This window comes from Chiloscyllium plagiosum, unplaced genomic scaffold, assembly GCF_037043375.1.
Source record: "Chiloscyllium plagiosum isolate Xiang-an unplaced genomic scaffold, Cpla_swu_hap1 HiC_scaffold_21, whole genome shotgun sequence".
In the NCBI taxonomy this organism is placed as follows: Eukaryota; Metazoa; Chordata; class Chondrichthyes; order Orectolobiformes; family Hemiscylliidae; genus Chiloscyllium; species Chiloscyllium plagiosum.
In genome coordinates, this window is record NW_028270159.1 from 24,153,878 (window position 1) to 24,176,234 (window position 22,357).

General features: G+C 36.5%; 1 protein-coding gene across 5 annotated transcripts in view; it reads left to right on the forward strand.

Moving 5' to 3' along the window:
* mapkap1 (MAPK associated protein 1) overlaps nucleotides 1-22,357 on the forward strand; it is a 331,754-nt gene that overhangs the window by 97,747 nt on the left and 211,650 nt on the right. The gene's annotated exons all lie outside the window — the stretch shown is intronic.

Sequence of the window (22,357 nt, forward strand, 5' to 3'; positions counted from 1 at the left end):
TGGAAACTATGACCGAAAAGTCAGAATTATGTTAACAAAGTAAATGTTTGATCCAGTAGCTAAAATATCATTATCTATTTCCTTTTGTTAAATTATAGGAAATTTTAATCATTAATGTTGATTCATAAGGGATACAAACTGTACTTTGGGTAATTGCAGACCAATTGAATGCGTTGCGGTGCTTCTGCTTCATTGAGGACTGTCCAAAGAAATGTTCTTCAGAATTTCTTTCAGAGAAAGCACTTTGGTAACCACTTTATTATCTGATGGCACTTTTGTTGCTACAGTACAGTAACAGTTATTAATGGAACTTTTAAACTATTTATCGAGAAGAAATCCCATAAGATTTTTTTTTGCCTTTTTGTGCTCCAGCTGCTGGGGAGAATGCAAGAGGCTGTTGTTGAATGCACTGATATCCAAACTGTCAAAAAAAAACCTTAACTATAGTTTTATTTGCAAAATACTTCTTTTATATGCATTTGTGAAACAAAGCAAGTGGTTGATATTCTTGAACATTTAATGTGCAATGCTAATTTTCTAAACTTCAATCGTAATATTGTAAAACCCTCATTAATGCTGGTATGGGGCTTCATCCTCCTGAACTCATCATTTCAGTTTAGCATCCAAATACTTTACTTCACTCAGTAAACTTTAAGATACTGTTAACAGTAAGTACAAGTTTGAAACTCATGAAGTAGTGAATGGTTTTTGTTTATTGTAGGTGTTTAAATGTAAAACTGAATGTATTGAGCATTCGCGCATAATGAACAAGTTACCTAATGGATTCCATATTACAGCTTATCAGAGACCTTAAAATTGGACCTCAGTTTATAAGATAGCAAATAGCAGATGGCTGAGAATGTAATGAGGCTGGAACAGACTCGAGGGGTTCGGATGTCATTACAAATGGAAGGATGAAAATTTGAGCAATTTGTGAATGTTCAGTCTGTTTGTTTACTTCTCAAGTTTCTGCCCTTGTACTTTATCTGGCTTCTCATGATCAGTTGTCATTACTTTTCACCCGTCTTTTTGCAGTTGATTGCAGTTTGTTTGTTTGAGAGTTCTGTTTTGAAAATAAACATAACAAAATTATAAACCCGGAATGAGTTTATTGAAATAATGTAGTGTAATCCCACAGGAGAGAAAAGTGTTTTTGTGCAGGGATGTGTCTAACTTGTATTAGATTGGGATGTTAAATTCAATTTTATTTTGTTAACTTGTACGGCAATGGCTTTTCAACATACTGTTTTGAATTAAAATTATTCAAATTGTATAAGTAATTTGAATGTCTGGGAATGTTCTCGCGCTGTTTCAGGGTAAAATCCTTTCATATTTACGTAATTCAACCTAATTCTATATATTAGACATAATTGTTGTCAAAATCTTTGTCAAGGACATTTGCAGCCTGTCTTTGATTTTAGGCTGTGTTCTTGTGCTCTTTTGTTCCCTTCATTTTCGTTTTCCTTTGGGAAAGCGGAGAATAATTAAATCGAACATCTTCTCTGAGCAGCTGGAGTTGAATTCCAGCTGATTACAGCACCTGTGAAAACTGTGAGAGAGCCTCAGGGCTGCATGGTATTATAGGAAACTGTGTCTGCCTAGTGACGATGGGTATGGAACAGCACAGATTTGTCGTGGTATCGTTCACTTCCTTCTGTGAGTTTCAGATGGTTTTAAAGCTAGAGTATGTGATGTGTCTTTTTAAGGCTAATTAAGGGAATGATTTGTGAAACAGTGGCTATTTATTTAATTAATCACCACTGCAGAGCTATGAAACACATTTTACAAATCCCTGTTAGTTTGCCTTGTGAGTAATAGATGGAATTATGAAGAAATGTGCTACCATGATTTTTAAGTATATTTTGTGAAATCTTTATTTTATAATTCTCAGTAATTCTTGGAATTTTCACTTTATATTTCTTAGTATCTAAGTTAAATCCACATCTAGATACTATAACAATTGTTTTTGCTACCTGAAACCTTTCAAATATGTAAATTGTTAATTTCCATTTAAAGGTATTTGCATATTTTGTTGCAGGACAAATAAGTCTTCATCAAACCTACATGCTCTGGAGCAATCAAAATACATCCTTTGTTTAGTATACTGTATAATTAACTGGTATGTTAGGAGGTGGGGTGGAATAATAGGCTGAAAAATCATGAATATGGTAATGCAGCTGAGAACTGATGTTGTAGTGATTATTACAATGCAGATAAAGCATTTCTAGTAAGTGTCTGTGCCTACTGGAGCTTCATAAACATCTGGACCTTTTAATTGAAAAAGAGTGTAGTGCTGTGCAGTGGCTGTGCTTATGCTAAACATACTGTACAACCCAAGATGAAATCCAATGTTTTAGCATTTCTTGCACAAATTGACGGCAGTTGTATTTGTTTAAAATCTTTCATAATTGATTATCTTCGGTATTTAAAATTCAAAACTTAATTTTAAATTTTTTGTCCAGCATTTAAACAACGTTGCAATTATTTGGGAAATGCTATGTCAACAAATGAGTTTGTCACCCTATCTGCTTTGCCACCCCCACCCAAAATCTGTAATTTCCTTCTAATTACTGTTAAAATTGGCTGAAAATTAATTCTCAAATAGCACTGGAAGAAAACCTTTCAAAAGAATGATGGATTTTCATGTTCACATTGTTAAACCTTTATTTAAAAATAGTAATCATCAGATTTATGAGACAGTATTTTCACCATTAGAGAGATAATTTTCCTTCTGTTACGTAGGTATGTTGATGTTTTCTGTTTCTCACTTTCACCATCATTTTGATCTTCTCAACCTTTGCATAACCATTAGAGTAAATTGTCTTCTGACTATCCAGCCCATAATTATCTGAAGGAAGTGGAGTTGCTGAGGGGAAAAGTAGACCTATTTTGTTTATCATGTCCCAGGTGCAGTGTGCACCACCTCGTGGCTTTGCATAGAAATCAAAAACTTCTCAGAAGTATGGCAAACCTTTTCAAGTGACAGGAAGCCCCATAATGAAAGCCATTGGGTAGGTATTTCATAATTATTGTCATTACGCACTAAGAGCCTATTTCTTTAACTTTGTTTTTAAACATATGAAGTATTTTGCAAGTCCTGAATTTTTAAAAGAAAAAAAAGCTGTCATTAAAGCCTGTATTGTGAAAGCGCACTAAATCTTCGTAAAGTAAATACTGAAAAGTGTGAGGTTTAAGGCACTGCTTGCTTCAGTAAAATGCTGAATCACAATTTTACAGATGTGTAACTCATGGGATTTAAAACAAAGATGCCCAGAATGCTACAACGAAGCATTTTGCTCAGTTTGAACACTTGATCTCCGGCATAAAAAGTATATTGTGTTTTTTTAATCACCCAGCAGCAGTTCTACCTTCAAGTAATTGAGCTATTTCTGTCGGCCTTTTGCAAGGGTTGACGAAAGGCAAAAAGGTAATGTTTTTTTTGAGAAAGAAAAGGCGACTTGGGGCCATTTCACCTTTTTGAGTGTGTTCCACTATTCTCTAGAATCATAGCGAAGTTATTTCACCTTTACCTTCATGTGTTATTCCCATATTCTTGATTCTCTTATGATCTGTTGATCTCTGTCTTGAATAGACTAAGCAACAGAGCTTCCATTGCTCTGGGTAAAGAATTCCAAAATTTCATAAGCATTTGAATGAAGAAATTTTCCCTCATCTCTGACCTTTATTCTGATACTTATTACTCCAAAGTTCTAGGGTGCCCAGTCAGAAGAATCATCTTTCTAATATCTACCCAATCAAATCCCTATCAAACACTGTATTTTTCCTTGATAAATCCACATTTGTTTGCCAAATGATTTTCTTATTTCCTAAGTGTGCTGTTACAACACCCTAATAATAGATTCTGGCATTTCAAATGTAGGTTCTGGTGCTAAAGTTTGGCTTGCACCTTGGTCAAAATTTAACTACCAGGTAGAGACTTCCAAAGATTCTCAATCCTCTGGGAGGAAGATTTACCTATACTCTCTTTTCTTTCCCTAATCTTTAATCAGTTACCCTGTCGTTCTAAATTCACCCAGAAGAGGAAATGTCCTGTCTATGGTTTAGACTCTTGGGATCTTGCATGTTCCAATCAAATACATTTCTAAACACCTAGTGGATACGAACTTAGCCTGTACAGCCCTTTCCTCATAAGATACCTCTTATTCCAGCAATTAATTTGGTGAACCTTCTCTGAATTGCTTTCAACGCATTTACATCCTTAAGGAGATCATGACAATGCACAGTATTCCAGATGTGATTTCACTGGTGCAGTATACTACTGCCGCATAACTAATATACCTTTTTCCTCTCACAATAAATAGTGTTCTGTTAACATTGCTAATTACTTGCTATACCTACGTACTAGCCTTTTATGATGCATGCACCCAGGTTCTTCACTTCAGATCTCTGCAATCTTTCACTGTTCAGATAAGATATTTCTTTATTTTTCCGCCAAAATGAACAATTTCACATTTTCCCTTGATATACTCTATTTGCCAGTTTCTGGCCAATTACTCAACCTTTCTATATCTTTCTGTACCCTCATTACATCCTGTTCACATCTTTCTTAAGTACTTACAGGTTGTTCTGTTATAGCGTGTGTTCCATCAACACAAATTGGTTATAATGTGATTGATGAATGGTGAACAATGTTTGGATAACGTCAACTTTCTACTGAATGGGTATAGTGACTTTCTATAGCAATCTTCTGTGGCGGTTTTCTATAACATGATTTTCTATCGTATGAGGTTGCTGAACAACCTATATCAATCTTTGTGCCATCGATAAATTTGGCAACCGTACCTTCTGTCCTGTAAATTGTGGACAGTTGAGGTCTCAGCATCAATCCCAGTGGCATGTCACTTGTTATATCTTGCCAACTTGAAAACAAGCATTTATGCTGACTTGCTGCTTCCTGTTAGTCAACCAGTCTTCTATCCATGCCAATATGCTATTTTTACACCATGAATGTTTACTTTCTTCAATAATCTTTTGAAATGGCACTTTATCAAATACATTCTGGAAGGTGTAGTACATCCTTTAGTTCTCCTTATTAATTTCTCAAAGACTCCCAGCAGGTTGATCAAATACGATTTTCTTGTCACAAAACCATGTTGATTCTGCCTCATTGTTTTGAACTTTGCTAAGTGACCTGTAATGACTTCAACAATAGCTTCTACCATTTTCCTTGGGACAAATGATTAACTGCTATATAATTGCCTGCTTTCTGTTTCCCTTCCTTCTGAAGTAGGGAGTAACATTTGCTGGCTTCCAATGTAATGGGACTGTCTCCTACAAAATAAGAGATTTTTGGAATATTGAAATTAATCTTATGAGCCACTTCTTTTAAAACCCTAAGATGAACTACTTCAGGACCTGGGCGCTTGTCATCTGTAGCTCCCAGAAATTTAATAGTGCCACTTCTCTGATTGTGATTTTCATAAGTTCCTCCTTCGCTTTAATTTACTTATTTATGAGTGCTTTGGGGATGTTACTTAGTGTTACTATTAGTAATGTTTATTATAGTGAAGAATGATAAAAAATATTTGTTCAATTCATCTGCCATCTTCTTCTTTTCCATTGTTAATACTCCAGTCTCACTTCTTCCAAACAACCAATGCTCATTTTGTTAACACATTTCTTTTTAAAGTGTTTATAGAAACCTTTAGTTTCTATTTTTGTATTTCTGGCTTGCTTTCTCTTGTACTCTGCTCATTGTTAATTGGGCAGAATATTTAAAACAGCAGTCTGTCTTCTGAACTTTCATCGGTCTTTGCATGATGATATGCTTTTCCTTTGAGTTGGACGCTATCTTTAACATTTCTAGTTAACTACAGATGGTGGGTCTGTCCTTTGGAATTTTTCTTACTGGTTGGAAAGTTCTATTCTGAAATATAACCTTAAATGTCTACCACTGTATCTCTGTTAACCTAACTTAATCTAATGTGCCAATTTGCTTTAGCCCGCTCTACTTCCATATCCTCATAATTGCTCTTATTTAAATTTCAAAAATGCACTTTCAGACCCACTCTTTTCTCTCTCAAACTAAATCTCAAATTCAAAGATGTTATGTTATGGTTGCTGCTATCTGGGGGTACCTTCATAAGAGATCATGAATTTATCTTGTTGCATAATACCAGCTCTAACATAGCCTGCTTTTGGGCTTCCAGGGCATACTGTTAGAAGCAACTGTCCTCAGAACAGTTTATGAAGACCTTATCCCAACCAACTATCTCTGCACATCTTAGTTTTCCAGTTTGTGTAGATTAAAATCCCCTGTGATTATCACAGAAACTTTGTGATAAATCCCAATTATTTCTTCATTTATATCCCACTGTACTCTGTGATAACTGTTAAGGGATCTGTACACTACTCCCACGACTTTTGCTATTAAAATCTCTTACCTCTGCCCAAGCCATTTCCACATTCTGGTTTCCTGAGCTTGGGTTATACTTTTTTTTGTATGTTAGGACTGTCATTAGCTAACAGATTCGGCCCTTCATCTTTGCCGAGCTTCCAGTCCTTCCAAGGTATTCTGACTTCAAGACTCAGTGCTAGCTTATCCACCAGTAGCGAAAGTACTTACTGAAAAGCCCCTTGTTCCACTGTACATGACAGCTGGTTGTCACTAATTGCAAAGTGGTCTGGCAGCAGCATTACCACGAAATGTGTCCATGAGCTCTGAAGTGCTGTATTATAAGTGAGTTGGAGATGATATGGTGACTCTGGTGTCTTATGCCAGCCTCCATAGATAAAGAATGTAGGCAGTCACTGCTCAAGCAGCATGCTCAGAGGTACTGTGGAATGATGATCAAGATGGGGGCTTGGAGAAGATATCTGTAAGCTCAAGATGGAAGGTTCTGGGTCACCCTGGGACAACAGCAACTTTTGTACATAAATAAAGTGAGATTACATAATAATGAGATGTTAATGCATGCAAATAGGTCCCTTATCTCTCAAGAGCAGAAATCTCATCCAGCTGTTAAATTCTTATGTGGAAAATTGGATATTTTCCTCGAGTTCATGAATTTCATTTTTCTCATCTTACCACATTATCCCAAGTGACTTGGCATTTCTCACACTGTTCAGGAGCTGGAAAAATTCTGCTCATAATTTATTTGTGATACATTAATCTATTTGGCCTAACAGGTATTTGGTGCTTGTATGCTACAAAAGCTTTCTCCTGCTTTATCATCTCACCCTGTCAATGTATCCTATTTCTTTCTCCCTTATGTTTATGTAGGTTTCCATTAAAGACATTTGCTTCAACAACCACATTTTGTGAAATCTACATTCTTAACTGCAGCAGTTTCTTCTGAATTCTTTACTGAAGACAATCTTGTACTTATTGTCCATAGTTTATCACTGATTGCAATAGAAACCTATCCAACCCTTTGATGTTGTAAGAGCTCCATCAGGTCTCCTTTCTGCTTGCACTATCTTTAACAGAAAAGAGCTTTGCAGCCTTTTGTCTTTCCTGATAATTGTAACCTCTTGGTTTTTATTCTACCCTTGTGAATCTTTTTTGTACTTTCTCCAATACCACTAATTGTTTTGGTAATATGAGGCCTCGAACTGATCCCAGTCTAATCAAGGTTCCTTGAATGTTTATGCTACCGCTTTTCTCTGTTTCCATGGCTCATTCCAATGCTTCCCTTGATGGTTGCCTTCTGTATATTCCAACCTCCAGAATTTTTTCCCCCATTGTCATTCTACATTAAGTTGAGGTTCCCAAATATATTATAATTTTTAAATGTTGCATTTGTGCCTCACCTCTTTATCTCTTTGCCTGCGCAATCCCTTGCAATTCTTGCATCATCTCAAGGCAGACATTTTCTAGCCAGCGAAGTGTCTCTTAACAGCCACAAAGTGGTGACCAACTGACTTCTAAACTTTCAATATTTGTGATCAAGACCCTGTGGAACCGAAAAGTTGAAGTTAGTTGGGAAGTGGTATGTTGCAAATACGGGACAGTGATTTTTAAGGAGGTTCCATTGGACTTTCCGTGAACTTTCACATAAGGTATCTTCTCAGTTTGGAAAGAGCTGGGGGCAGGCAGTTTGGTGGAGTCATTTTCAGGACTGCTGAAGCACTTTGAATGCCTTCCCCTTTTAAAGCCTATTGTTTAGATTTATAAATTTATATTTGTGAGAATGAGGAGGAGAATTATACTCAAGCTGTACAGCGATAGTCATTCTTTTGCATTAAGGTCATCATTGCATTCTAATTTCCTTATTCTTCACTTCAGATTTTGATCAGAATTGAGTGCAAAGCTAATTTGAAAAAAGAACTGAGAAATGAGGCATTTCAGGAATAATGGTAACCTTTCTCTTAAGTATGATAAAGCATTTCATGTAGCATTGGCAGAATTATGTCTGCTTGAGGGGTATCACTCATCTTCACCTTTTCATTAGACATTTCATGGCCTTCTGAAACAGTGAGTTTCACAAATTTAGATCTTATCCACCAATTCAGTTTTCTTAACTAACAGCTACCGACAACACGGTGGCACAGTGGTTAGCACTGCTGCCTCACAGCGCCAGAGACCCGGGTTCAATTCCCGCCTCAGGCGACTGACTGTGTGGAGTTTGCATGTTCTCCCCGTGTCTGCGTGGGTTTCCTCCGGGTGCTCCGGTTTCCTCCCACAGTCACAAAGATGTGCAGGGCCAGGTGAATTGGCCATGCTAAATTGCCCGTAGTGTTAGGTAAGGGGTAAATGTAGGGGTATGGGTGGGTTTCGCTTCGGCGGGTCGGTATGGACTTGTTTGGCCGAAGGGCCTGTTTCCACACTGTAATGTAATCTAAAAATCTAATCTAACAGTGTCAGTGCAGAAGAGCTACTGGGAGTGGAGAATTTGGGCTTGTGTTTAGGGTCAGAATCCCCTATTAGTGTACTGTCAATGATGTAATCCGCACCCCAGCTTTTTCCATTCAGCCTCCTGGTCGGAATTCTCTTTGCTAAATATTCCTTGCTTCTGAGACGCTCTGTTCTGCTAACTAGTTAAACATCCTCTGGATCTATCTTATTTCTTGGTAGTACCAGATATTCAGTCATTTTTGCTTTGCACTACCAGCAGTTTTCGTATATAATCTCTACTGCTCTCTGTTCCATCAAAATAGCAACTTTGATTGATATGTTGTCTTCAGTGCAGCAAATCATCCCAATGCACTTAATAGGAGTACTGTTAAATCAATTTAACAAAATCTCTGCATCAGAAAAGCAAACCTGTGGACATGTTGTTACCCTGAAGCAAAGACTCAGGTCAGACTACAATATGGAGAGAAAGAAATGTAGCTGAGGAGTCATTAGAAGAATTGACCAAAATCTTGAAACATCGGAACAAGACCAGGTTTCCCTCTAAGTTTTCATGCTGCTGTGTGGACCGCCGAGGTCTGTCCATGTCAGCAGCTTCCAGAAACAGAAGCTAAACATTGGCACACTGAGTGGAGCTTCCCATTGGCTGTGCAGTTTAGAGGGAACTTTGAATGGCAGAAGACTGTTTAGCTGCTCAAGCCATTCCACTATTCAATGAGATTATAGTTCATCCATGACCTAATTCTTTGCCATTTATCTTTTGGAAAATAAAAGTGCTATCAATCTCTGCTTTAAAATGAATCAATAGTCTGGCTTGAATTGCAGTTTGTGGAAAGCAGTTTCAAACTGCTGTCCCCTATCAATAAAAATGTGTTGTCTAAAGTCTATCTGGAAGAGCCTGGTTCTATTTTTTATCTCCCAGTCCTAGACTTCCCAATGACAGAAATCACTTCTTTCAATCTTCTACTTCTGTTTCCCCAAGTATCTTGAAAATTTGCATTAAATCACCTTTAACTATCTAAATTTAAAGCAACCTAAACCTGGATTTCTGTAGTCTCTTTTAGTCATTGGGAGGCCAAATATCATTCCTCTAGTAAATCTACACAGTTTTCTCCAAGGCATACGCAATATGATATATTGAGTGTTGTACTCAACTGCTCATGGTGCTCCAAATATTACCTGTCTAAGGGACTTGCACAGGTAAAGGAATGCTTCTACTCCTTCATTTTTATTTTAGATATTGAGCCACATTTTCGGTCCCCTTCTGTGACATTTTAAAGACCCAAATTTCTTTGGACTTGTATTGTTTTTTAACGATTTCAGAAGTATTTTGTTCTAGCCTATTTTTAATGCCCAAAATGTATGATCCTGCACTGAAGTTTATTTCTCACAGGTTGTCCATTCATTTAATCTGTCAACATTGTGATCAAAGAGAGGCTTTAAAGAGCATGACAGAAGTGCCACACAGAAGTATAAAATGTTATACTGCCAGCAATTGTGTCTGCATTTCTGTCCCTGAAAGATTATTTAGCAAGATATTGTCCTAGATACTGATATTGTTGGATGTTACTCCTGCAGGTGTGTGGTGAATGCTGAATTAAGATTTGGTTTGAATTTTATTGAAATGACCTAAAGCAGATTGCGGTTCAACAGCAATTTCCTCAGTTACTGCTTTAATTTTGGGAGGTGATGGCCTACTAGTATTTTTGCTGGACCGTTTATCCAGAGACCTAGGTTTGAATCACACCATAACAGATGGTTGAATTTGAATTCAATGAAAATCTGAAGTTAAGAGTTGAATGATGACCATGAAACGATTATTGTCGATGATTGGAAAAACCCATCTGGTTCACTAACATCCTTTAGGGAAGGAAACTGCCATCCTTACCTGGCATGGCCTACTTGTGACTCCAGAACCACGGCATTGTGGTTGACTCTTAACTGCAATTAGGGATGGGCAATAAATGCTGGCCTGGTCATTCTATGCATGAATTTAAACAAAAGTTACAGAAGTTGTGACTTGTTTCTCGCCAATTTTCTCCACTGCTCTAAATTGTATGACTTCTATTCCAAGCCACAGAGGCTTTGTAGTTTAAGCCAGTCGTAACATCAGTCACTGTCCATGTATAAATTTGATTTGCAATCAACAGTAATCTTAAGTAGGAGCCTTGCTGATTCCTCCTCCACATGTACCCAACTTGGGTGTGGGTAAGTATAATTGTCCTTTTTGCTGTTTAATTATTTAATTTTCAACATTCTTGGTCGCAAGGGCTTAACAGCCCACATCTAACTGAATCTTTGGAGGAATTTTAGACAAATGAAGTTACACATTTACTGGGGATGTCAGATCAAACATTTTACTTTTCCATGGCATATCATCCCATACCAGTAATGCTGGTGAAGCAAGGATTTATCCAATTATTTTAACTCTAGTTGGCAGTAGAAGATATAATATGAACTGAAAGAAATATGAAGCTTCTATTTACAAGAGTGAATATAACACTTATCTTGACAAGATATCCAACATAAACCTTCAAATATTAAGAAGAGGCATGTACTTGTATTTTGACAGTTAATTCTAATTGCTTGCCATGTCTTGAACAATTTCATTGTATAGATGTGGTTTGGAAAGAATAGAAATTTCAAAATAGTAACCAAATTTTGTCAAACAAAACTGATTCATTGTGTTGATTCCTGTCCTTTTCGATCTCTCATTGCCAAAATATAACAGATAATCTCTTTGTATATTATATCAACAAATATTTAATCTTGGTATTTGCAGAGGCATTTTGATAAAGCGGAGATCTTTTTATTTGTTTCATATGATTTTTGAGTTGGATGCTTTATTTTCCTTCTGTACTTATATTTGTGTTGGTACTTTTTTTTCCAAGAGGGGAGCTAAATGCTGAAGTTTTAAAAGGAATTCAAAGAACAGGTAAATCCCAGAATTTCTGATTAGGTGTGCCAAGTTTGGTTTTCAAATCTTTAAAAACTCTAGGAGCTACATGATGCTGAGAGGTGTAGGGAATTCTGCAGATTTGAGGTCCGGAATTTAAAGTTAAGAACAATATGGATAAGAATGGTCCATACTTTAACCTTGATTTTGACATATTGGAAATTAAAGTAGGTGTGGGAGGCATGGAATAGGTTATACTCTTATACTTTGGAATGAACAACAAGGAAATCTCTCTGAAGAGCACTAACTAAAATGGAATAGATAAAATGGCAACAAAAAGGAATGGCACCAAATAGTGACAAAGAGAATGTCTTTATGCAGGATTATGAGGGAGGTGACAGAAGAACCTATTTGGCAGTGGGAAAAATAATATCTTTGAGAAACGTGGGCATTGAAGACCTGTAACACTTGTTATGGTGCTCTTCAGAGAATGGAGTTACAGAGTGGAAAATGTTTTTGGCAGGAAATCATGTTTATCAAAGCAGCTTTAGGAATAAAGAAGTTAAAACGACTTCAGGCTGTCAAAGTTGAAAAATGAAAGCTCCTGAGAGAGAAAAAGCAAATTTTGCATTGTCTTGTTGAAAGAGATGGAGGTAATCAAGATGTATTGTTTTGCTGTGTAAACTCGAGGTTCCAAGCTCTGAAGCTGTTCAAACTACAAAGAAATTGAATTTAAAGTGGCATCGTCAGAAGGTTAGATTGGAGAGAAGGAAGTTATTGATGAGAAGTAGAAATAGAATGTAAAGAACAGTGTCTAACATCAACTTACTTTAGACATGCTGGATCAGCTCAGACCTATTGTAAAAATCATGATTAGACTTCCTATTCTTGCATCACTTCTGTTTTCTGAAGTTTTAGGTCTTATACTAAATAAATAGCTGAAAGCTGGATCGAGAATTGATTCAGAACCTTGCTTAAAAAGAAGTTGAGTAGCTCAGTTGGCTGGATGGCTGAGCAGAGTGACGCCAACGGCACAAGTTTGTTTCCTGCATCAACTGAGTTTACCATGAAGGACTCTCCTTTTCCCTTTACATGAGGCGTGGTGACATGAGAGAGCATCCCTGTGGGACTGCGGTGACTTTACCTGTATTGGGTAAGACTTTTCTTATAATGCCAATGTTGATGTTTCAAGACTTGGTCCAGAATATTCAAGCAATCAACAGAAGCTTTGCGTACTTGAGAAACTGTATATCCTTGTTGATGGAAAGAGTGTTCAGGAGTGTTTATTGGAGGCATGGATAATTAGACCCATGTTTTTCAATAAAAATGTTATTACTGTTTCTAACTAAACGATGATTACATTCCTTCATGGAGACCTTTCTCCCATTTACCAGAAAAAATCTGAACCAAATGCACAGATGTGGGATTAATTTTTCAGTTTTTGTAAATTTTCTTTTTCTAAAATAACTAAAATTTATTTTATGTCCTTCTTGGTAGTGTTTCTGATCATGTGCCCTATATTCCATGGTTGTGATTTGATGTCAAATTTTGTTTGATGATACCCCTGTAAAACACCTTGGGACACATTATTATGTTAAAGGTAATGTACCATTGCGGGTTGTCTTGTTTTCTGCGTATGTATATTAACTTTTCAGGACTAAATTATATTTAATTGAAAAATTCAGTAACTCTATACTGGCCAACAGTTGTTCAGAGCTGAGGTAGTTCTGCCTACAAGTAATAATCAGTGCAATTTTTTATTCCCACAGCAATTCAATATTTTGATTTGTGCAAAACAGACTTCATAAAAATTTTAAAGTTGAGATGGAAGAATAGACTGATTGAATTAATAGAGTGTGAATATTTGTAGACTGTTTCTTTTAACATCTGTGTCACAACACTTAGTGGACATGAACCTCACTAATGCTCATCTGTTCAACAAAATAGCTAGCTTTATTCTGTGGTTATTTGAGTTATTTGTAAAGATCAATCTTGACATGTTTGCCAATTAACCCTGTTGTTATAATTCATACTGCAGTATTGATACTCATCTGCAACTTGGCCTCCATCTTCCATTGTGTCTCTTGTATTTCAGTTAAGAGTCGAGAATGAACAGGTGTGAAGAAGTCGATTTAAGGTGCTGCAAAAAATGATGCTTATTAGCTGTCAGAATTTTTGTGTCAAGTATTTTTTCAAGAAAACTTCTGTTCGTGAGCTTTAAAATACAGTTTTGTTTGTTGGTACTGTTATGTATTACCAGTATTTACCATACTACTTGAGGCTTTTGCCATGTTTCAATATTTGAAAGCATGCTGATGCACTTTTTAAGAACTTCTGCATTCGGTGCTTGACGCGACATGTATACATGTGTGTATGATATATATATGATTTGTGTCTACCTTCATTGCCACTGATAGAATTCCATATGATAAAAGTCTCCAAAACTTTTTATACTTTATTTTCCAGTATTAATTGTTAGTTCATTACCAATTTGCAAACGAGTCGAAATCATCTTTCACTTTGCACACTGTTAGGATCAGGAAAGTTGTGGTCAGAAGGGGATAACCTATTTTCACATAAGTTTTTGAAAACTGCATGTTTTGCACCTTTATCTAGTGAAAAAGCCGGTTTTCTGGGATTTCTTTCATAGCTTTAATCTCTGATTCCAGTTGCCATTTTGATAAACCATTGTTTCCTTTCTGAGATTTGTGTTAATCTTCTCACACCAGAACTCCAAGCAGTTTTACGTAATTGGGACTTTGAATCAGTTTTACCTAATTTTTTTTATGTTTCAATATCTATGGTGCAAATCCTAGTATTACATTTGCCTTTTTAGACCTTTTGATTATCTCCACTTCTACTTTTTATTGGTAATTTCTGTACCCCAAGATTGCCCTCTGTTCACCCCATCCAGAAATGAACTATATTTGCCTATTTGACTTGCTAATTGTCTTTTGCAGTTTTCTGTACTCTTCCTTCACAATTTACCTTATTCCTTTTTGTCTAATTAACCTGTTCAGAAATGTTATTACATACTCCTGGAACATATGAAATTTGAACCACGCCTCTCGGCTCAGAGTGAGAGACATTACGACTGTGCCAAAGAGCCCCTATTTTGTTATTCCTTCATTTACCATTTACTTTAAAATTGCTCTTTGTGTTTTTGTCCAAATAATTTATATAAATTGAAAACAAAAGCACTTACGTTATATTGGAGGCATATCTATTTCAAAGCTCCTCGTTACTTGCATCGTGTTTATTTACCTCCAACATGTACTTAACTTTTCTAACATGCTTTCTATGTTGTATCTTATCAAATGTCTTCTGAAAATATATTCTTCACTGTATGATATTTACTTTAGTATACTGTGATATTTTTAAAAAGCAGTTTTCAAAGTACTTTTTATTTTTGAAATTTGGAGTTTAGAGTCAGGAGTTTCCTTCCATGGATATTTGACAGAAATTGAGACTTCAGAGAGATACTGTTATTGGCCCTGATATCTTGAAAATTCAACAGTAGCTGGATTTGGCAATGAGAAAAGCAGTTTGGCCCTCTCCTCTGCCCACCGGAGTAGCTGATCTCAGAGCTTCCTGTAGAGGCTGTTGCTTCTCATTGCCATTGAACCTAAACTTTGAGAGCTGTGCCCTGAATTGCTTATGTTGTCTTCAGCCTTGCTCCACCTCCCAACCCTACCTCCACCACCTACCAGCACTTGTGCTTGCTCTTCTGCCATATTTCTGTGATGCATGGAAAGTGGTGACCCCCACATTGCCTGATCACTTAGTACCCACTCTCCCTGCAACCTGTGCTGAATTGACAGTGCTTGTGTAATGATGGCTACGTTCCGTCTGTACCATTTATTTGTGGGAGATACATTTAATTCCACATGACAGCAATAGCTAACCTTGCACTATGTATCTGCCTCCTTTCACTTGGTCTGACCCAGATAGAGCATGATTTTTTATGTATTTATTCATTTACTGGATGAGGGTGTCACTAGCTCGGCAACATTTTATTGTCCATATGTAATTGCCTAGAATGCAGTAAAGAGTCAACCACATTGCTGTGGGTCTGGAGTCACATGTAGGCCAGACCAGGTAAGGATGGCAGATTCCTTCCCTATCAGACATTCGTGAACCAGATGGAATTTTCTGACAATCGGCAATGAATTCATGATCATTTGAGATCCTTAATTCCAGATTTTTCTTAATTGTATACAATTTCCACCATCTGCCATGTTTTGAACCCACGTTCCCAGGATCTGGGTCTGTAGATTAAAAGTCTAGCAATAATACCACAAAGCCATCTCCTCTTTTAAAACCCTCTTAAAATTAGAAGTTGTACCTTGATGACCTCTTTAATAGTATCAGTTAAGATTGTTTATAGATTGGCTGGGCTCTTGGGGCCATTCTCCTCCCCTCCATGTGTTTGCCTTGCCCCCCCGGAAAGACCTGAAATCTCAGCCCCAGAAGACTACACACAAGTGATTAATTGGCTTGCAATTTTCTTTTATTCTTTCCCTCATTCATTAAGTAGAGGAGCAGTGTTTGCCATCCACTTGACTTCTGCAGTTTCCATTTTCAGAGATGTTTTTATGAAAATAATGATTTGTGATTTTGTTCTATCTTCCCCACCCCCCGCACTGCACCGCATTGAAGTTCATGTCCCACTTTAGAATGCTTGGTGATATTAAACACACTAACTAAATATAAGGTGTGGTGACCTGTCAGGACCAGATGTTTTCTATTTATAATCCAGTTGACTTTTAAATACAGCGTCTTGTGGAATATTTCTCTCCGGTTGTAGTTTTTCCACATCATTCTCAGCTGCTTTAATTTTCACTTCTAATTTTTGAAAAATGTTTAATTATTGACTCCCAAATTTTATCAGTCTCAAGTTGATGTCCCTTCACCCATTCTTTGACAACCCCTTAGCAACTGTTATGATCCCTAAAGTGACTGATTTTTTTTTAAAGACAGACAAGTTTCCCAAATGACCAGCAGCAATAAATTGGATAAATTTCACTTTTAAGATCCCTAGTTTAGCAAGTAAATTAAAATCCATATAGTTCAAACATTAATTAACTGATAACTAATACATCAAACTAATAACAAAAATAACTTTGCAGTTACTGACATAACCGAAACACACATTCATAAGGCTACCCTTCTGCCAGCTGTGTATTTTACAGTCACGCACAGCTTTTATTTTTTCTGTATCCACCTTTATTTAGTTCCTTTTAAATTGCTATTGTTGTAGTTCCAATGATTGACAGAACTTCCCAAATTAGAATGTAATTGAAACAGGGTCAGAAGGGGCAATACCGGGAATTAAATATTCAGTGTTGAAAAGCTCCAGAGAGCTGTTCTAGAAGGCAAGTGTAGGGTAGCAGAAAGAGAAGTCAACCGAGGCATAATTGGATAACAGCTGTCGGAGTTATTGCAAATGGGCTAAAGTGGATGTGTGTGAATGGTGCAAGACAGACAAGTGAGGTATACCATGATATCAGACCTCCTGGCAGGAGTAACAATAAGCCATGGCATAAGGTATTAAGGAAAGTAAGAAATATGGTGGAAATGTTTTAGGAATGCTTACAATGCTTCAGTGAGACTATGTCCCAGAGAGATCAAGAAAATAATTTGTCTGATTTCAGCCAAAAAACAATAGAGATACCATTAAACTTTTACATATTTTATAGAACACCAGCTAGTTCAAGGTAGCTCGGGAAAGTTCAAGAGGAACAAATTTACAAGCAAATTCCAGAGGAGCTGAAACTGAGTGGTTTTGCTCTATCTGGACAAGAAGAGATTATACATATAAGAGCAGGCAAGACAATTAATTGGTTAGAAGCAGTCTTTAGATCAAATTGATACTAGGGGTGTTAGCAGTTTGGTTCAGCCTGATACACTTGCTACAAAGATGGGTGAGGTGACAATGTTTTTAGTCCTTCCAATATTTAGTTGGAATAAATTGTGTGTTTATCCTGTCCTGGATATAAACAATCAACTTCACAAGGGGAAGGATCAAAAGAGGTGGTGGTGAGATCAGGCTGGGTAATGTAAGTCTATATATGGAAACTGATACTGTGTTTCAGATCATGTAGTCAACAGGCAGAGTGTAGATAAGAAATAGGATGAAGGATCATTGTGTGATGCAAATTAATGTGGAGCTGGAGGAGAAACGTTTGCAGGTGATTGCGTGGGCACAACTGGATGACAGCTAAATATTGAAATTAGTGGAGAGGTTGATAAAATTGTAAGTAACCTTTATCTCCATAAATGAGTTACTGGTCTACTTCTTGTGAACTGTCCAACTGTTTCACGAACAGTCCTTCAGTTTCATCCATAAGATTAGCTATATTTCCCAGTGATTAAATCTACTGCTTTTATTTGATACATTAAATAATAATAGAATAAGCCAATACAGCACTCAACACTTTTTTTTAATTTATAGATCAGCAAACAATTGTAGTTTTGATTTATTTTAAAAATCAGGAAGCAGTGGTTAATTGATGTCGAGAATGGTTGAAGCTCTTGGTTTAAGCTCCTGGAAAGAAATAGTTTGGAATGTTTTATTTGAAGTATGTAATAGATTTTTCAAAGCATAAATGCTTACACCAAGCAAGAATATTTCCTACTTATAAACAAGTAAATTAGAGTTTTAAAATAAATTGAGATTCCTGTCCATTCAGGGGAATTTATTTAATGAAACTACTGCAATTTTAAAATCAACTACATCGTAAATGTAAATTTTGGTGCCTTTTTTAATGGTCATTTTGAATGGCTCTCAGCTATTGAATGTTATGAAATACTTTATGTTCTTCTTAGTAATTTACAAGAGTATTAATGACTGTACTGCAACCTTTATCTAGTGATCCATCATATGATAGTAGATTGAAGAATATGTTTCTCCGATGGTATTTGATTAAATCTTTACATCGATATTTAAGTCTTTGAGGGACACCCCGTACTCTAAGGATTAATAGAGTTTAGAATGTGTAATTCATTCTTACAGTGATAAAAATCCTATTTTAACATTTAAAGCTTATTGATTTTGCTGGAAAATGATTGAAAGAGATAGAAGTCTTAAAAATTACATCTGAATGCCACTGGAATTACTTGGTGATGATATTGTGTTATCAGTATGGAATAGGGCATTAATGGAATGGATCATGTAACTGTGAATTATTTATGTGGTCCCGATCTTCTCAATGCAGGGGTTTTATCTACCGAGTGTGGTGATTGCTCATTTTTTGAATGACTAACTTACTATATACGACTGTTCCTTTCACCTTTATTAGCTTGGTTTAATAGAGGATGCCGTGTTCAGGAACAAGGCTGTTTTTTGCATTTGGTAAATGATGGTAACTTGAAATTAATCCTTTTGCAATAATTTGTTTGTAATGTTATTCAGATCATGTTATTTTGCAATTACTTTCCTCAGTCCATGTGAAAGTGTGTATTTTATCAGCTCAAGAAGTATAGCATTTGAATAAAAATATGGGGCAGATTTTAGCAATTTGTTGACTGGTAAAAGGCGCAAGGTTATTTTTGTATTAATTAATATTGATGATATGACCAGTGTTTTACATTTTTAAAATGTTCTTTTGAAAACGTTTAAAGTTATTGAAACAAAAACAGAAATTGCTGGTAAAACTCAGCAGGTCTGGCAGTATTTACAGAGAGAAATCAGAGGTAATGTTTCAGGCTCAGTCATCCTTCATCAGAACTAAATTTCTTGAAATTGATATCATTTTGGTGCGATGATTCTGTGGACCTGTGGAAAGTAGATCAGAGTTCAACCCAGACTAATCGACTTGGTAATTATCTCTGTATTGACATAAAGGGCTCACAGTTGAACGGTCTCATCAGGTGCAATTTTCAAATGCAACACTCACAATAATCTTCAGAGGAAAAGACATATCTGACTCAAAATATTAACTCTGTTTCTCCCTCCACTGATGCTGCCAGGCAGGCATTTCTCCAGCATTCTTCTATTTTATTTCAGATTTCTCACCCATGGTATTTTGCTTTTATTAGGTATTCACCTGGTATGTATTAACTTCCAAAAATAGACTTATCAGTAACTTTCAACATAACTGGAATTAGCTCATTGAATTGGCTCGAGTAGGAATTATGGAATGTGATCCATCCGTCATACAGAAAGATCTAGGTCTAGTAAATTTACCTTGTGGAACTGCACTGAAGTATTAAGGTTTCAAGAATAATTGTGGTGTGGATTTTTGTGTTTTTAAGAATGTGTCGATTGCTCCAGGGTTAATTTTAAAATATTAATAATCTTATGAGATGTTATATGCCGTCTGAGGCAATAGTGGCATGTGTTCACTAATATATAGATATTTTGGTGGAGTAAAGACATCCTTTCATTTAAAACTTCGGATTTTATTGAACATATTACGATAATATTAGAGATGCCAAGTAATTGTGACTTTTTTTCCAAAGCGCATGTACTTGAAAAAGTTGAAAACAATTCTATAGGAATTTTTTTACTTAAATAGCAGCAGTGTTCAGAACAGATTCAGATCAATATCTGAAGGGCAAATATTTATAGGGCAGTAGGGACAGAACAGAGGAGTGGAATTAATTTGTTGGTACTCCTAAAGAACAAACATAGAGACAACTGGTCCATTACCTCCATTGGTATATGATTATATATGAGCCTTTGTGATTACTTTTGTAAACTGATACTGCCACCATAATCTTTGAGTGCCAGCATTGAAACCTTATGTATAATGTTGGGGTGAGATGAATTGGTTTATGGGACACAAAAGCAGTCTAATGTAAAATATATCCTTTCCTGCTGAATTGCAGCGTTGTGTACTGTGAGCTTGACCCTCTAACACTGAGAGGTCTGATTGGTTTGAATTGCTAAATCGGTTAGGAGCAGACTGTTCACATGTAGATCTATAATTTGAGGTTAGAATGCCCTTTTTAATACTTCTTTGCAATGTGACTTCTGAACCTAGATTTTCCGATCAACATTATTTTATTGCTGGCAGAATTCCATGTACATGCTTTGTAGAGCAGAGCATTTATTTTAAATGGGTTCCTGCCTGTATTAAAATAACACTGATTGGAAAATCTACACTCTGAAGTCAATTAAAATGTATTTTCAGTTAGTGAGAAAGGTTCTCTTTGCCATTGATTGACTTTCCTTCTCTCTCTCTTTATATATGTTTTACTGCAGTATCTCCCTAGTTGATGACGAAATTAAATAGATAACTGCACTCAAATGTGATCCTGAGGTAGTGCAGTTTGGTTATTCATGTAAAAAAACATTGGCTGCTTCTATTTTTGGTTCTAGCGGCATGTTAGTAATGGTGCTGCTGCCAGCGGTCAGTGAAGAACCAATGGACAAATCTGTTTTATTTTAAACAAAAATGGGCATTTGTAGAGAAACACAGCAGATCTAGCAGCATCTGAGGAGAGAAAGCAGAGTGAACATTTCTTTAGAATGACCCTTCAGAATGGATTTTTTTCTTTGTCTGCGCAACTCTGTTTATATAGGTCAAGAAAATTATTTTTAAAATTCATTGATTTATTGACATGAAGAAACAGTTGGAAGTGCTGGATAATGCAAAGGCTATGGACCATGACTGTATTCCGATAATAATACTGAAGACTTGTGCTTTGTACGCACCACATCCACAGTCGCAGCAGTGTGTGCCAGCTGTAAAATGCACTGCAACAATTCACTGGCTTCTTGCACCTCATCTTCCAAACCCACATCTACTTACACCTGGAAGAAGGCGGCTACAGATACATGGGATCACCACCTCCAGCTTACCTCCAGGCCACGGCATTATCCTGATTTGGAAGCACATGCTGTTCCTTCGGTGTCATTGGATCAAACTCCAGTCACTCCCTCTCTAACAGCATTTTATGTCTATCTGAATCAAATGAACTGCAGCAGTTTAAGTAGGCAGCTCGCTACCAACTTCTAAAGGACAACTAAAGATGGGCATTGAATGCTGGTCCAGCCAGCGATGCTCATATCTGATTATTGTTTCAAAAAAAATTACAGTGCAGGAAAAAGACCATTGTTACGACACAGGGTTAACCTCGAAACACAGAAGCGCACCTTGCACCATAGTCTATTAAAATTCGAGAGGCAAAGAACTATTCCAAAGATCACTATTTGAAGTAAAAATTAACAACTTTATTCTTTAAGTCCAACAGAGAATATTAAAACCAACAACTATTCACAATTCCTTTCTCTTCAACTGATCTTTTACCCGCCCCCCCCCCCCAACTCGACAGTACTAGTCCAGTAAAAAAAGGTCCAGAATAGAATCTCCAAAGAAGAAAAAAATCATGTTTCAAAACACAGTCAGCTTTGTCTATTCTCCTTTGTAGATTTTCCCCAGCTCAGTTTTGATGTTCAACTGCACAAACTTCTTATAGACTGGTACCTTTCAGAGAGCTCGTAAGCTCGCAGGCGCGATATGTGGATGTCCTTGGCAGTTCTCCCTCTAAATGTTCAAAATGTCCGGTTTTATACTACAAAACATTGGATCGTTGCTTTGGTTTTTATATTTTTCAAAATACTAAATTCACATTTAATTGGATTTTGGTATCTTGGGGCATAAGTTAAACTGATTGGCTGAATTTGATTTTTTGTTTTA